This window comes from Phocoena sinus, chromosome 7 (genome assembly GCF_008692025.1).
Source record: "Phocoena sinus isolate mPhoSin1 chromosome 7, mPhoSin1.pri, whole genome shotgun sequence".
NCBI classification, from domain to species: domain Eukaryota; kingdom Metazoa; phylum Chordata; class Mammalia; order Artiodactyla; family Phocoenidae; genus Phocoena; species Phocoena sinus.
The window spans coordinates 50,451,976-50,466,449 of NC_045769.1; positions in this window are offsets into that span (position 1 = coordinate 50,451,976).

Here is a 14,474-nt window from a genome sequence, read left to right on the forward strand (position 1 = left end):
CACATGCAGGGTCCTGAGGTGGCAGGACCTCGAGTGGGAAGGCAATATGGAATCCTATGGAGTCTGAATCCCAGTGGCGTATTTAGGAGAGGCAGTGAGGGCCCTATGTTGGGCCATGTGGACATGGAGGGAGATTATCTACTGCCCCAGCAGTTAGACTTAAACCAGGAACACCTCTGCAGTTTCCCCAATGGGCCAATGACTCTCCCTAATTTTTCTGAACTACAATCCCCAAGTTCCTGGCATGATCTAAAAAAGGAAGATGGTTGTCCCCAAAACGTGACTTGACCTTGACTCATAGAAGCCCAAGGCTATATCTGGTATGATTTTCAAAACTAAAGAAATAATAACTTCCTTCCACTTGAAGTACTGTGGGACAATTATATGTGTTACATTTGTATTTGTTCAACAGTTCTTGCTGGTTAATCAGCATCTAAGTTTTCTCAGTGGTTTCACAAATCCACTTTATACTCGACTACCAGTCATTCAGAACTTGTGTTCCGGGGTAAAATTCCATCTAAGATAACAAGATAAGCATTAATAGCCCTGACTAGGTTTTCTGCTAAGCTTTGGGGGTCTGACGATAAATTGAGATCCAGTAGAACAGCCTGCAATAGTGTGCAATGTCATTCACAAGAGGTATAAATCAAGTTGAAGATGGTCATCCTGTAAAAGTCTAGGACACAACAGCCCATACTATCATTAGGAGATGCCTAATCACAGATGGGGAAAAATTAATACCATTAGGGAACAAAGTTTGTGAAAGACCAACAGGCATCATTGAAGCACACAGTCACAAAACTGATTTAATGCACAATTATTTAACTATTGATTTATGGATTCTTTACCTTTGCCTGAGACAGCGTGGATGACGGAGTACAGAATAATGCTGAATTACACAGCAAACACTTTATGTATTCAGCTCTAAGGGTAAGGGCTTACTCCGTGATTTTCCTGATTGCACATTATCATTATTTAGGGAGGCTTTTAAAATTACCAATGCTCATATCCTACCCTCAGAGAATCTGATTTTCAATCGTCTTAAGTAAATCAAAGGCATAATTATTTTTTTAAAAGCTCCCCAGATGATTCTAATGTGTATCCAGGGTAAGAAAAAGAATCACAAAACTGGGGGAGTCAAGATAGTCAATGGGCTGCCTTATCACCACCAAAAACTGGCAAGTGTCTAAGGTTTAACCTACTGGCAAGCTAACAAGTTAAACCGACCACAGTTTCATAGAACCTGGCAGAAGACACAAATCCTTGGTCAGAGACACTGCAATAGCAGTAACAGAGGATCAGAAGTTTTTGCACCAATTCCCTAAGTTCCAGTTTCTATAAGGCAATACAAAAAAGCTAGATGTATTGCTTAACTGAGAAGCAACCCTCAGCTTAGCAAATTTGAACCTTCATAATGGCCAATAAGTATGCCAGCCTTTTGCTCTGAGGGTAACACTGTCTTTTTTATACTGGACAGGTTCACAAGGATTGTACTAACCCTCCCCTCCATTCCAGATGACAACACTCTTTATCTTCCAAGGCTATCACAACACGACTGTCCTTGAAAAGGTATGTGTAGCAATGTGAGAAGCCCATGGAGAATTATCTCCCAAAAATATCCACCCCAAGTTTCTATGCTCTCTGGCTTCTGGTGAGTTTTCCAGTAAATGCGCTACTCTGATTCACCTGACTGACAGATGCTGGAACCAAATTCATTAAGTTTCTCATACAACATTGAATTAAGAGCCTCCATAGGACCTAAGAAACAGGGTGAGGCCTACAGCTGAACAAATTGCCTCAACCATCAAGAGATACTATAGAAAGCCAGGTGGCTTTCTCCTTAAGTTTCTGTAGTGGTCTTTCCATATCATCTGAGGTATAAATCCAGGCTCAGTACATTGTACTGATGATTATACAGTTTCTGCTTTGGCCCACAAGGAGTACATCTAGAATTCATGCTTAACAACTCTGATCAATGAGTTGACACTAACCTCAACATCTTTCAGAGCCAATGTGGTGTTATTGATTACTTAGCTAAAGTCAGGGACAAATTTTCTACCACTCTTTCTTATTGCATTACTCCTATTGTAGGAATACTGGCTGCAAGATGCTCATAAATGACTCATTATTTATGAGTATCTTGCAGATTCCTCCAAGGAGCTCCTTTCACCTCTACAAAATCAGTGTGTACCATGCCAGTAGCTACAATTTCAACTTTCTCCCTTTAATTCCCTATGTGCACCCAGACCACTCATCCAGAAGGATCAGTCCAGAAAGGTCAAGAGAATTTTTATCAAACTTACAGAGACCCATTTCAATCTGTAGGAGCCACTGTGTAGGGACTTACTGAGATACTGCTCTACCAAGTGGTCATCATACTTAAGATCTAGGACCATGTCAATGTAACAAGAGAATCTAGGTGACTGAAACAGAATTAAGTTTGAATCCCTAAAGCATCCCTTCTGACAGAATACCATCCAGGCAGTGCACCAACCAGGGTTGCAGTAAAAGAAAAGAAAAACCCTTCTTACACAGATACAGTCAGGGTGGAATTTTGAATTTTGAAAATCAGTTTACATAAGCCACTACCATTTTTGTTCCGATCATACCCCCAGGAAGCAGTCAAGAGCAAATAACTTATCTTAGGATAGAAACATTTAATCACCAAAGTTCATTACTAAGGTGTATGGACAAGGAGGAGGTGAGAAATAGTAGTTTTGAGTCAAATAAAAATTGAATAGATTCAAATAGAATTTTGAATAGAAATCGTTCTGAGTCGAATTTTGAGGATGCCATTTGAAAGTTATACCACATGCATGTAGATGGCAGGGAGTTTGGAAGGTCTATCAAATATCTTGACTATAAAACCCATTTTTGAGTGCTTGCTATAAAAGGAGTACTGCTTTCTGCAAATGATCCAGAAAGCTGAAAATATGACATGGATAATTTTCAAGTACCACAGCAGTATGGTCAGGGTCAGCTGATGAGACTGAACGGCCACACCATAAGTTGAAAAGGTGTCAACAGCAGTGAAGCCACACTGAAAGCCTAAAGAGAAGTCAACATCTGATGTTTTCAATTTGCCAAGGCAGCAGAAGCCATGCCCTATATAGTGAGGGCTCCCGCACTGTGAGTCAAACGGGTCAACTTTCGGCAGGAGCCACACATCTGACTACAGGCGTATCAGAAATGTAGAGTCCTTTACTTGAGCGCAGTCTATGATGATAGATGTGTCACCCTGTGCAGTATGATGTTGTATCCAGGCAGCAACAGTGGCAACCTGGACAGTGCAGGCTTGATCAGCATCTTAATTCTAATCAATTTCATCAAATAATGATCCCTTAAAATGAGTCACTCATATGCATGAGCCATCTAGTTTGACCAGCAGCTTCTCTTTGTTTCTACAGTTTGTGGCCTCAAAGAGGAACATCTTTCATCTGCCAGTCTGTAGTTTTGCAAATGGCAGGCCAGGCAGCAAGGACTGCAGCATCTTAAGTACGCTATTTCCATTTGACAAGCAAGGCTTGTTAGACCCTTCCCACCTTGTTAGTCACTGAGTCCAAGTTGACCAACCCCAAAAGGGAATAACAGGCTAGAGAATCAGAAAGTGTCCTGGGAAGGTGTTAAGTTTCAACAAGAGGCCAGTAAAAAACTAAAAGCTGCTTTTCAAAAGGGGTTTACAGATAACTCTCTCAGGGAGGCAAGAGTCCAAAACCCTCACGGGTACCACTGGTAAAGGCTGTCTCCTTTTGCCAGAGACTCCGTAAAACAAAATCCCCAGTCACAAACACTAGTACCTGAAAGGAGTCATCGGGGTTGTGGAACCCCAAAGATGTTAACTCCCCCTGCCTAATGTGGCTCTCTCATATTGGGAGATCCCCTACTGACTCTCATTGGATAGAGAAGTACAGTATGAAACATCAATTCCTACTATTCATTCAGATGTAGAAGCCACAACAATACATAGAATTATACCAAAGTGCCCACAAGGAAATGTTAGCCTCCCTTCCTAACTGAACCCTACCCAAACCACATTATTTGAGTTAGGGAGTACCCATCCCCCAATGGTAGGAATGTGACTTGGGTGCCTATATCTAAGTCATAAAAGTTTGAGCCCTCACCTCCCCAGCCTACTCGGGTGCCTGTGGCCTCTGTTCCCCCTTGAGACAGCAAGACCTTGGCCTCACATCTTATCACCTTTATTCTTCAGTCAGCAGAGGTTGGAGTAGATATACAAACTAATTCTCTGTATTACAGCCCTATGTGTTCTGTGAAAAAGGCAGATGGCTTAATGGATACTTACTACAGATTATCACAGTCTGAAAGAAGTAGTACCATACACAGCCTCAGCAGTTCCAGACATGATACTAGAAATACTAGAAAAGGTGTAACGAGCCAGAGGGGACTGGTTCTCAGTGACTAATTTTGCTAATGCCTTCGTTCAATCCCAAATTTTAAGAGTCTCATGCAATATGTATTCACGTGGGGAGGGTCGCAATTTACATTTACTGGTTTGCCCCAGCTTACTATCATAGTTTGATTAGAAAAGAGTTGGATTTGATACAGATTTCAAGTGTTATAATATACTGTATTAATGACATGACACTGCAATTCGAGCAGCTGTCTTTGAACAAATTTCCTGACATTTGACCTATGACTACATGCTCAAATTCTCCTTACTATCCAGAAATAGGCATTTGTTGCCTAGTTGACCTAAAGTTGCTCAACATGCTTGCTACAAATACAAAGGATTTCTTTCAAGGCCCATTAATTGCACCATAAGGTGCTTATCCTTTCTCTTCCAGAAAGCAGTGTCTCTATCAGCTCTGACCCTTGTCATTAAAACTGTCAAAAGATCTGAGAGGTTACCTTACTTGAATGCTAACATGTTAGCCTGCCACAGTTTCATGGATGCTGGAAGCTGACATGAAACTCCTGGGTCAGAAGCAAAGAACTTTATTAAAACTCACAGCAACAGCAGTGCCCAGAGTAGAAACGTTCTTGTGCCATTTTCCTGAGTTCCAACACTTACAGGATAATAGAATGCCAGGTGACACCTGTATACTGTGAATTGCATTATAGGAAGGCAACTCTGAACTTAGGGAACTCAAATATTTTATAATGCACAAATCATGCTTGTTCATTTGCTCCAGAAGGCAACATTATCTTTATTTTCCTGAACAGTAAGTATAGCTGACCTGTGTTCGGGAGGGAGATGCTATCTCTATTTCCAAGGCTGTAAACAAACCTTTCCTTTGCTCCAGTGTGAGACACTATCTTCCTGTTCACTGAACAACCCACCTTGAAAAGATAGTCTGGAACAAATATAGTCAGCGCTTCTGTTACCAAGACATGCAAAGATCCACATATGTTTATCTCCCAACAATGACTAAGTTTCTTCAGGCCACTACCCCATCAAATAAGCTAATACAGGAAGCTAATCCCAGCTACATAAATCATATTCCCAGTCCATTTTTTGTGAACAAAGGCTTTGTGAACAAAGGCTTCTTCTAAACAAAGTTTTTGAAATCTGATAAATATAACTCATTTTTAACAAATAAAGAAATATGTGCATTCTAAAAGCACAAAAACATCTATTCAAAATGCCTTACCATTTACTTTCCTCTATTTCTCTCTGGAAAAGTGAGCTCTTGTGTTTAATAACATAAGTGAGCTCCAAATGGCTTACTCTAGAAAATGAGGTCCAAAAATTAGTTTTGTGATTCTTTTTTCTAAAATACTGGCCCCCCTTTCTCTGTTCTAGTTTCCATTCCATACATAACATTATTTGTGAAAACCTATCTGGATATTGCAGGAATATTGGGACCATAATTTCATAAATAGAACATCTAAACTTGTGAACAAACTGTTACCCAGCTGCATACTGCTGTGAAGAGACTATTTTGGGGTCTTTGATGAAAAAAGTGTTTGCTGGATTTGTTCTGCAAAACTTGTCACTAATCCACATCCTACCAAGTTCTTCTTACAGTAAGAATTTTACATACCAATTCAATTAAGGCCATTATGTTTCATTTTTTCCTGTATTAGAGAAATAATGTTACATATTCCATAAGCTTTAGAAAAAAGTATTCATAACTCACTACTTCACTTGAATTGAACAGCTACCCATTTGTTTAATGTATCACACAAAAGGAGTTTCTCTGATCTAAGAATTATTTTTAAATAACTGTTCCCTTATAAATAAGTATTTGTAAAGTAGATAAAGTACTTTTACAAGCTTGCTAACCATAAACCTACTTTCCAATTCCTCTCCTAGATGTTAGTCATCTTCCATGTAAATGAAAATTTAAATGGTGTAACATCACTCAACAATATAAACTTTTCTGGCAAGACGCACTACAATTTGACAAAATGTTTGAATAGTCCTCAAATATCATTCTTCTCCTGAATTGAATGACTAAAGCTGCACAAACTGATTATAAAGTAAAATTTAATAGATTATAAAATTTTAGATCTGAATAATAAAATTGGCTTCATTCATTAAAACTTTATTTCATGGCAGAGTTATGCAACTAGAATCCAATATAAGTTCTGGGTTAATCAGTCTTTCACCAGGGTTGTAAGGCATAATCGATTCCATTTGGGGATCTCTTACTTAAACTTCGCAGGAATTTTGTAGGTCAAGACATAAGTTATTCAAATACTCTTACATTTTCAGTAATCTCTCCTTTTGGAATGCAGTTAGACAATTTTTAAAACTACTAAAGTTTCATTCATTTTTGCTAGTTTTTAGATAAGTAGCTTTAATATGTCACAGGCTCTTTTTTATTGATATAAAGTTAAACAGTGTTATGTCAATTACCACGTACAATGTGTTGATTTGATACATTTATATATGATTACCACTGTAGAGTTAGCTAACACCTCTATCACATCACATAATTATCATTTTTTTGTGGTGAAAACATTTAAGATCTAGTCTCTTAGCAACTTTAAAGTACAGAATACAGTATTGTAGACTATAATTACTATGCTGTGCATTAGATCACCAGGACTTATCTATTGGTTTCAAGACTGTACCCTTAAACAACATCTCTCCAAGTCTCCCACCTCCCAGATCCTGGTGACCACCATTTTACTGCTTCTACAAGTTCAGCTCTAGGGATACAGACAACAAAACTGATACCTATCCTGAGCTGACACTGTAGTGAGGAATGGGAGTGACAGGACATGAATAATAAATGTAAAATTTAATTACCGGCATTCCTCAGAGATATTGTAGGTTCCATCCCAGACCACAACAACAAAATGAACATCAATAAGTGAAGTCACACAAATTTTTTGTTTCCCAGTGCATATAAAAGTTATGTTCATGCTATACTGTAGTCCATTTAAGTGCTATAGCATTATGTCAAAAAACAAAATCAATGTACATACTTTAATTTTAAAATACTACTAAAATAGGCTATCCATCATCTGAGACTTCAGTTAAGTCATAGTAGTAACAAAGATAATTCATCACAGATCACCATAACAAATATAATAACAAAAAAGTTTGAAATATTGAGAGAATTACCAAAATGTGATATAGAGACATGAAGTGAGCAAATGCTGTTGGGAAAAAAAAAATGGTGTCAAGAGACACTCAAAGTAGGGTTGCCACACCTTCAGTTTGTTAAAAAAAAGAAAAAGAAAAAGCAATATCTGCAAAGCATAATAAATGAGGTATGCCTGTATGTAGTATGTTAGATAATAATAGTCATGAGAAAAAGGAAAAATTGAATAAAGTAAGGAGAATAAGAAATAATAGAACAGAATAAGGCAAGGTGGGGTTGGGGCTGGCGGACTACAATATTCAATAAAGAACTAGAGTAGGTTTCACTGAGAAGTAAGAACTTTATAGGGATTGTTAAGACATTTCAAAATATTGATAGACAGGAATCAAAATAATGGATCTATATCATCCCTTTAAAATGATATCCTTATTTTTTTATTAAACTTTCCCAAGAGTTTAATCCTAGATCTAATATAGGATTTTTGTTAGAAATATAGATAAAATCTGTACAATTAAAATGCATCAATATTTTAATGTGAACTCTTAGAATTAACTTTCATATATATAACATACAGCAATGTTAATTATATCTACCATGTTGTACATTACATCCTCAGCACTTATAACTGGAAGTTTGTAGTACCTTTTGACTGCCTTCATCCAATTTCCCCTCCCCCCTCCATATGAGATGATGGATGTTCACTAAACTTAATATGATAATCATTTAATGATTATCATTATGCTGTATACCTTAAACTTATACAGTACTGTAAGTCAATTATATCTCAAAACTGGAAGAAAAACTGCTGTATTTTATAATCGTATATAATACAGTTATGTTATATAATAGAAACTCTACCCATGCAAACATAACAGAATTGGAAGGTAATATGTAAAAAAGATTTTTATCTTTAAAAAAACCTGAAGAGTATATATATCAAAAATAGGTTTAAAATACTTTAACCTGATATAAAATGAATAGAGGACATATTCTCAAAAAAAAAGAACTATATACGAGTTATAAACAATATATAGCATACAGATACCCATAAATGAAAAGTTGCAAACTGTAATTGTGGGATATTCCTTTTTACTTAGAAAATTTGCAAATAATTTTTAAAAGGCAATAGTCAATGTTGGGAAATATTTTGCGATAAACTAATATGCACTACTAATAAAAATGCAAGTAGGATAAACCTTTCTGGAAAGCAATCTATGTATAAAGAGTCCTTGTATGATAGAGTAACAATCATTCAGTTTTTTTTCAAAAAGTACTTAACAGAACATGCTCACAACATGACATAAAATCAAAAATCCAAATCGCAAAATCTCGAGTTTGTACAATGCACGTAAATATGTTTGTGAAAATAAACGTAGATGAAATATACATGACTCTAGAATTCAGTTTCATTTATTTATGCAAATAAATTCTTTCAGGGCTAATCTGAATCATGCCTTAGGGGTTATAATACAGGCAGGAATAACAGTGACCAACAATAGCCAACTGCCTAGCAACCAAAGCACAGCACAACTTTTTCTGTTCTGAATTTCATGTTATATATGTAATACTTCATGTCAGTTTAGGAAATTTTTTCATCAGTCCTCCAGAGAAATTTACCCACTAGTATCAGTGATTAAATTGAAGAGCTAAAATAAAGAGATCATTTTACTTTTATGTACAAACTTAGGGAACTAATTTGGCAGAAGTTCAGCTCTATTACCAGAACAACGCTATTACCTTGAAGGATTCTGCTTCCTTATATGCTTAAAAAGATTTAGAGAAGTGTTTCAGTGAGGGCCCTAGGCAGTGTTACAAAACTTTTCGTTGGAGATAAAATGTTAGTGAAAATTCAAAATGGTATTAATTTGTGATATGATGATATATCTAGAAAACATGCAACTTAACAAATATGCTTCAAGGAAAAACCACTAGCCTACACAGAGTGAAGGCACCAGTGCAAATAAGTGTTAAGAGCTTTATGAAGCATTTCTATTTTTATTATGTAAGTTTTATTATGTAAGTTTGGTTTAGCTGTTAAGTAGATATGAAAGCGTTTATTTCTGAGCTAAAGAGACTCAAAAAAGTGGATTAAAGGCTAGCGTAAGCAATCAATAGGGAGAAAATATGTTCATTAGCATACAATATATGATCTGTACTTCAGCAATTATCATTCATTATCAATTACCATAGCTTTGGTTTTACAGGTCTGGAGCAGTTCACAGTAGATGTTACTATACTAATGATGCAGAGTTTATTTTGGTGTCAAATTAATTTTAATACCTCCATAAATTACATTTGCCCTAAGTTTGTAGATTCATAAAAGGCCTGAAGGGATCAATTAAACTACTGCATTATGTAGTAGAAACTATATGTTCAGGCTATAGCCTTTTTAAAAGTCACATTGGTATGAGAATGTTAATGCTACTTTTTTGATCTACTAATAAACTCCATTCATCTTGAGATAATTTTCCTTCAGAAAACTTTTATATTAGTCATTTTCACTTCTTTCCGTTTCCAAACATTTTCACAAATCTTTTAATAAGATTTGGATTTTTTTCTCTTTGTACAATTTTGTATAATAAAAGACAAATGTAAGCCTAGTAAAATTTTCAGCAGAAAGTTGCTAAAAACAAACAACTATCCAAAAGAAGGGAGGGAATGTTCTGGAAAGCAAGGCCAATTTCACTAAAAGTAAACAGTCTTGGAGTTGAAATATCCAAATACAAATATTGGCCATGTTGGATATGAGTGAAAAAAAAAGCGATAGGGGTACAGAGAGAAGTATGTTGAATGTCTGCTATCTAGTCAGCACTCTGTCAGGCAATGCATACTAATCTCTTATTCAGTCCTCAAATAAAGTATTATTTCCAATGTACAAGTGCAGATCTAAGACTCACTATTCACACAATGTGGTCAAGATCACCCAGTTAAGAGATAATAACACCAGCTTTTGAAATCCAAATCTCTCTAATCCTAATGAGGTTTATATAAAACATGGTTCAGACCGAAGACTGAGAAAAAATACCTATAGGTGCCAGCAAGCAAAGGTGTGCTCAGTGATCAGTGAGGCCAACAAAGGATGTGGGAGCTGCCTGGAGGGGCTTCCACTAGACTTAAACTATTTTTTTTTACTCTTAGTTATTTTATGTTTGTATATATTTATCAACTCCTTGTACCTGTGCCTCTTATACAACTATAAAAGTAAGCCAAATTTACAAATAATATTATAAAATTAAGAAAAGACCTATAGGGAAATATAAACATGCTGTGTTTTACATTTATTCAGACACAATTTTACTTGCTATATAAACTCATGCACATACATGTATGTATATATATGTTTTATAATTTAGATAGATGTATAGATAGATTTATGAACAGACTTAAATGTTATAGGCATTTAGTTAGGGAATATTTATTTTTAAGTACTCCAAATTCCTCAGAACAGTTTGGACAAAATTACCTTTTTAGATTCCTTGCAGCACCACATATCATATCATCGGAACTGTTATTTAATTAGACTTTTAAATATTCTAGAACTTATTCTAAAAGAGTATTTCTCTTCAAAACAAACTCATCTTAGGAAATTGTTTTCTATAAATTAGAAACGTTTTCTATATATATTTTCTATATATATTTCTATATATATATAGAAGTGTTTTCTATAATACCTCTATCTTTTAAAATACTTTTTAAACTTTTAAAAAGAAGGCAGTTTTAAAATAGAATAGATATATTGTATATAATGAAATATTATATCAAAATTACTTACATTGCTCCAACTATTAATATTTTATTATATTCTAATAATTTAAAACAGAAGATAAAGATTTATTATTAAAAACAGGTTTTTGGTTTTTTAATAAACCATTGCCTTTGCAGATAATTTTAAAACAGAAGTTTGAAAATATTCATAATAATGGCAATAACATTGAAATAGGTGAACTTTCAACAGGTATTACTTTTAAAGGACAATGTTCATTTGAATAAGTATTTTACTATAGTTTTTGAAAAAGTCAAATATTGTTTCAGTCAAACATCATAGGATGGTCACAAAATATTTACTGACAGGCAAAGATAATTCAAAATAAAGTAAATAAATGTATTCATAAAGACAATTCCAAATTAATATATGAGTAACTTTGAGAAAAAGAAACTGTCCCTAAGTGAAGAGTGTGATGAATTACTGAAAAAGTTCAAGCTGTGAAGGTCACATATGAGAGAGTAGGCTAAACTGGGGGGGCAGATATTTTAGACATTATAATCATGTAGTCCAATGCTTAGTTAATTTGGAATGAAAACTCTGCATAATGAAAACTAGGTCTTAAAACTGGAACTCAAACATGTCATCTGAGGACAAAGAGAACTGTAGGAATCACGCAGTGCTACAGGGTAATGATTTGTTGACATATCAGTATCCAAAAGTTCAGATCCAATTCTCAGAATCTTTTTCTAAGTGTATTCCCATATGCCTTATAAGCTTTCGTTTATAGACTAGTCTTTTAGTTTTTGGGGTTATTTTTCACTAAACTTAAAAACTAAACAGAATATGAATCTCTCAATCACATATGTTTTTAAGTTGTTTGGTGTTCATTGAGATTAAATTAAATCATTAAAGAAAAAAGTACGATAAATTTGAGATTCACAAGACCATTTGGGATAAAAATGAGTAAATGTCAGCATAAAACTTCTAAATTTGGTATTTTCTTCTTTTCCAGTCAATTGATTCTTACAGAGAACTAATTCTTGTAAAGATCTTAGTTATCAAAAAAAATTCTTGACAAAATAAAAATGAATTGCACTAAATGCTTATTTGAACATAGTTTCTAAAAATACAAATACTATAACCTTTAAATAATTAAGCATTTTAAATCTCTGTATGAAAATATATAAGTAAACACAGATTATTATAATATGTAGCACATAAGTATGTTCAGAAAACTAGAACTTGGCATTGGGTGACTCAGACATAAATTACAAATTTTAACCTGGGAATCCAGTTTATCTACCTGACCCAGAACTTTCTAGTTTAAGAGATTAAAAAATACCATTGATATTTTAAACAGTGTTGAGATATAACTGATACATTTTAAATTATACATATTTTTGTTTGCTTATGTACAGATTTCCAGGTTTAGACTGTTACAAATTAAGCTGCTATGAACATTAGTGTACAAGTCTTTGTATCAACATATGCATCCATTTCTCCTAGGAATGGAATGGCTGGATCACACAATAGATGTATATTTTACTTTTCTATTGTAACATTAAATTATGTTTTGTACCAAATTATAATGACTATACTAACATGACTAGATAAATTTATGAATAGCTAATATTTGTCTAGCATTATTGGATGACACTAGATCTTTGAAAGTCTGTTCAAATTTTTATCTGACATTCTAAATTAGAATACTCTAACCACGAAAATCTGTAGTTTTTATTTTTTTGAATTTTAAGCTTATAGAAAAGTTGTAAAAGGGTACAAAAGTTTTCTTATATCTCTCACTCAGTTGCCCTAATATTAACATCTTTCATAAAGTTAGTGCAATTATCAAGAGCAAGAAGTTAACATTGGTACAATATATTAAGTAAAATAAGATCTCTCTTAAATCTCACCATTTTTTTGACTGATAACCTTTTCTCTTCTAGGACCTTATCTATATCACATTTAGTTGTCATTTCTCTGACTCCTCCAGTCTGAAACTGGTCTTTAGTCTTGCCTTTCCTCCATGACCTTGACACTTTTGCAGGGTATGATCAGTTATTTTGTAGAATGTCCCCTAATTTGGGTTTCTCTAAAGTTTTTTTTATGATTGGAATAAGTTATACACACTTGGCAATATTACCATAAAAATGATGTGTATCTTTTTAAGAAAAGAAAGTACCAATCTGTTTTCCAAAGTGTTTATGCCACTTGGCATTCCCATAGTCAGTGGTATCATCAGTCTTTTTAGTTTTAACAATTCCAGTGGTATGAAGTGGTATCTGTAGTGGTATGTTGAGCTTCCTTTCACGTGTTATATGCCACCCATATGTCTTCTTTGGTGAAGTGCCTGTTCAAACCTTTTATCCATTTTTAATTGAGTATTTTATTACTAAGTTTTAAGAGATCTTTATATGTTCTAAACACAAGTCCTTTGTTGGATATATACTTTGCAAATAATTTCTATCTATGGTTTACCTTTTCATTTTCATAATGTCTTTCAAATTGCAAATGGATTTTTTGGTCTAATATTGACATTTTTCTTTTATAGTTTGTGCTTCATTTTTAAGTAATTTTTACTAAACCCAAGATTTCTGATGTTTTCTTCTAGAAGCTTTACAGTTTTATCTCTTAAATTGGGGTCTATTTAAAATTATTTTCCATTTTAACAAAAATTGAGGTAAGATTGAGGTTCATTTTTTTGCATATGGTCATCAACCATTCCAGCATCATCCGTCACTATCTATATCAGGATAGAAGCATGTACTAGAAAAAAGCAGGTATGCAGTCCAAAAGCACTTTGAAATTCTCAAATATTCTTCTAATAACACAATATTTAATGGTTATATAGTTTACTGATCATATTCTCCATTGTTATCTACTTAGGGTATTTTCAAACTTTTGCCATTGAAAGTAAATTTGTGAAGAAGATATTTATAATATCTGTATACATATCTCTATTACACTAAGGCAAATTTCTAGAAATGTAATTTCTGTGTAAAATGACATATACATTTTTAAAGATCTTGGTATATACAAACAACTTACCTTCCACAAAGCTTATTCCACATTACTTCCCAACCAATATAGTATTAACGTTATTTTGTTTACAAATTTGTTAAGTAAAAAAAATTTTATTTTTTTTAAATTGCATGTTAAGTTACTGACTATACTAGAAAGCTACAGGAATCCAAACAGTACAGTACTGGCACAATAACAGTAATACAGATCAATGGAACAGGATAGAAAGT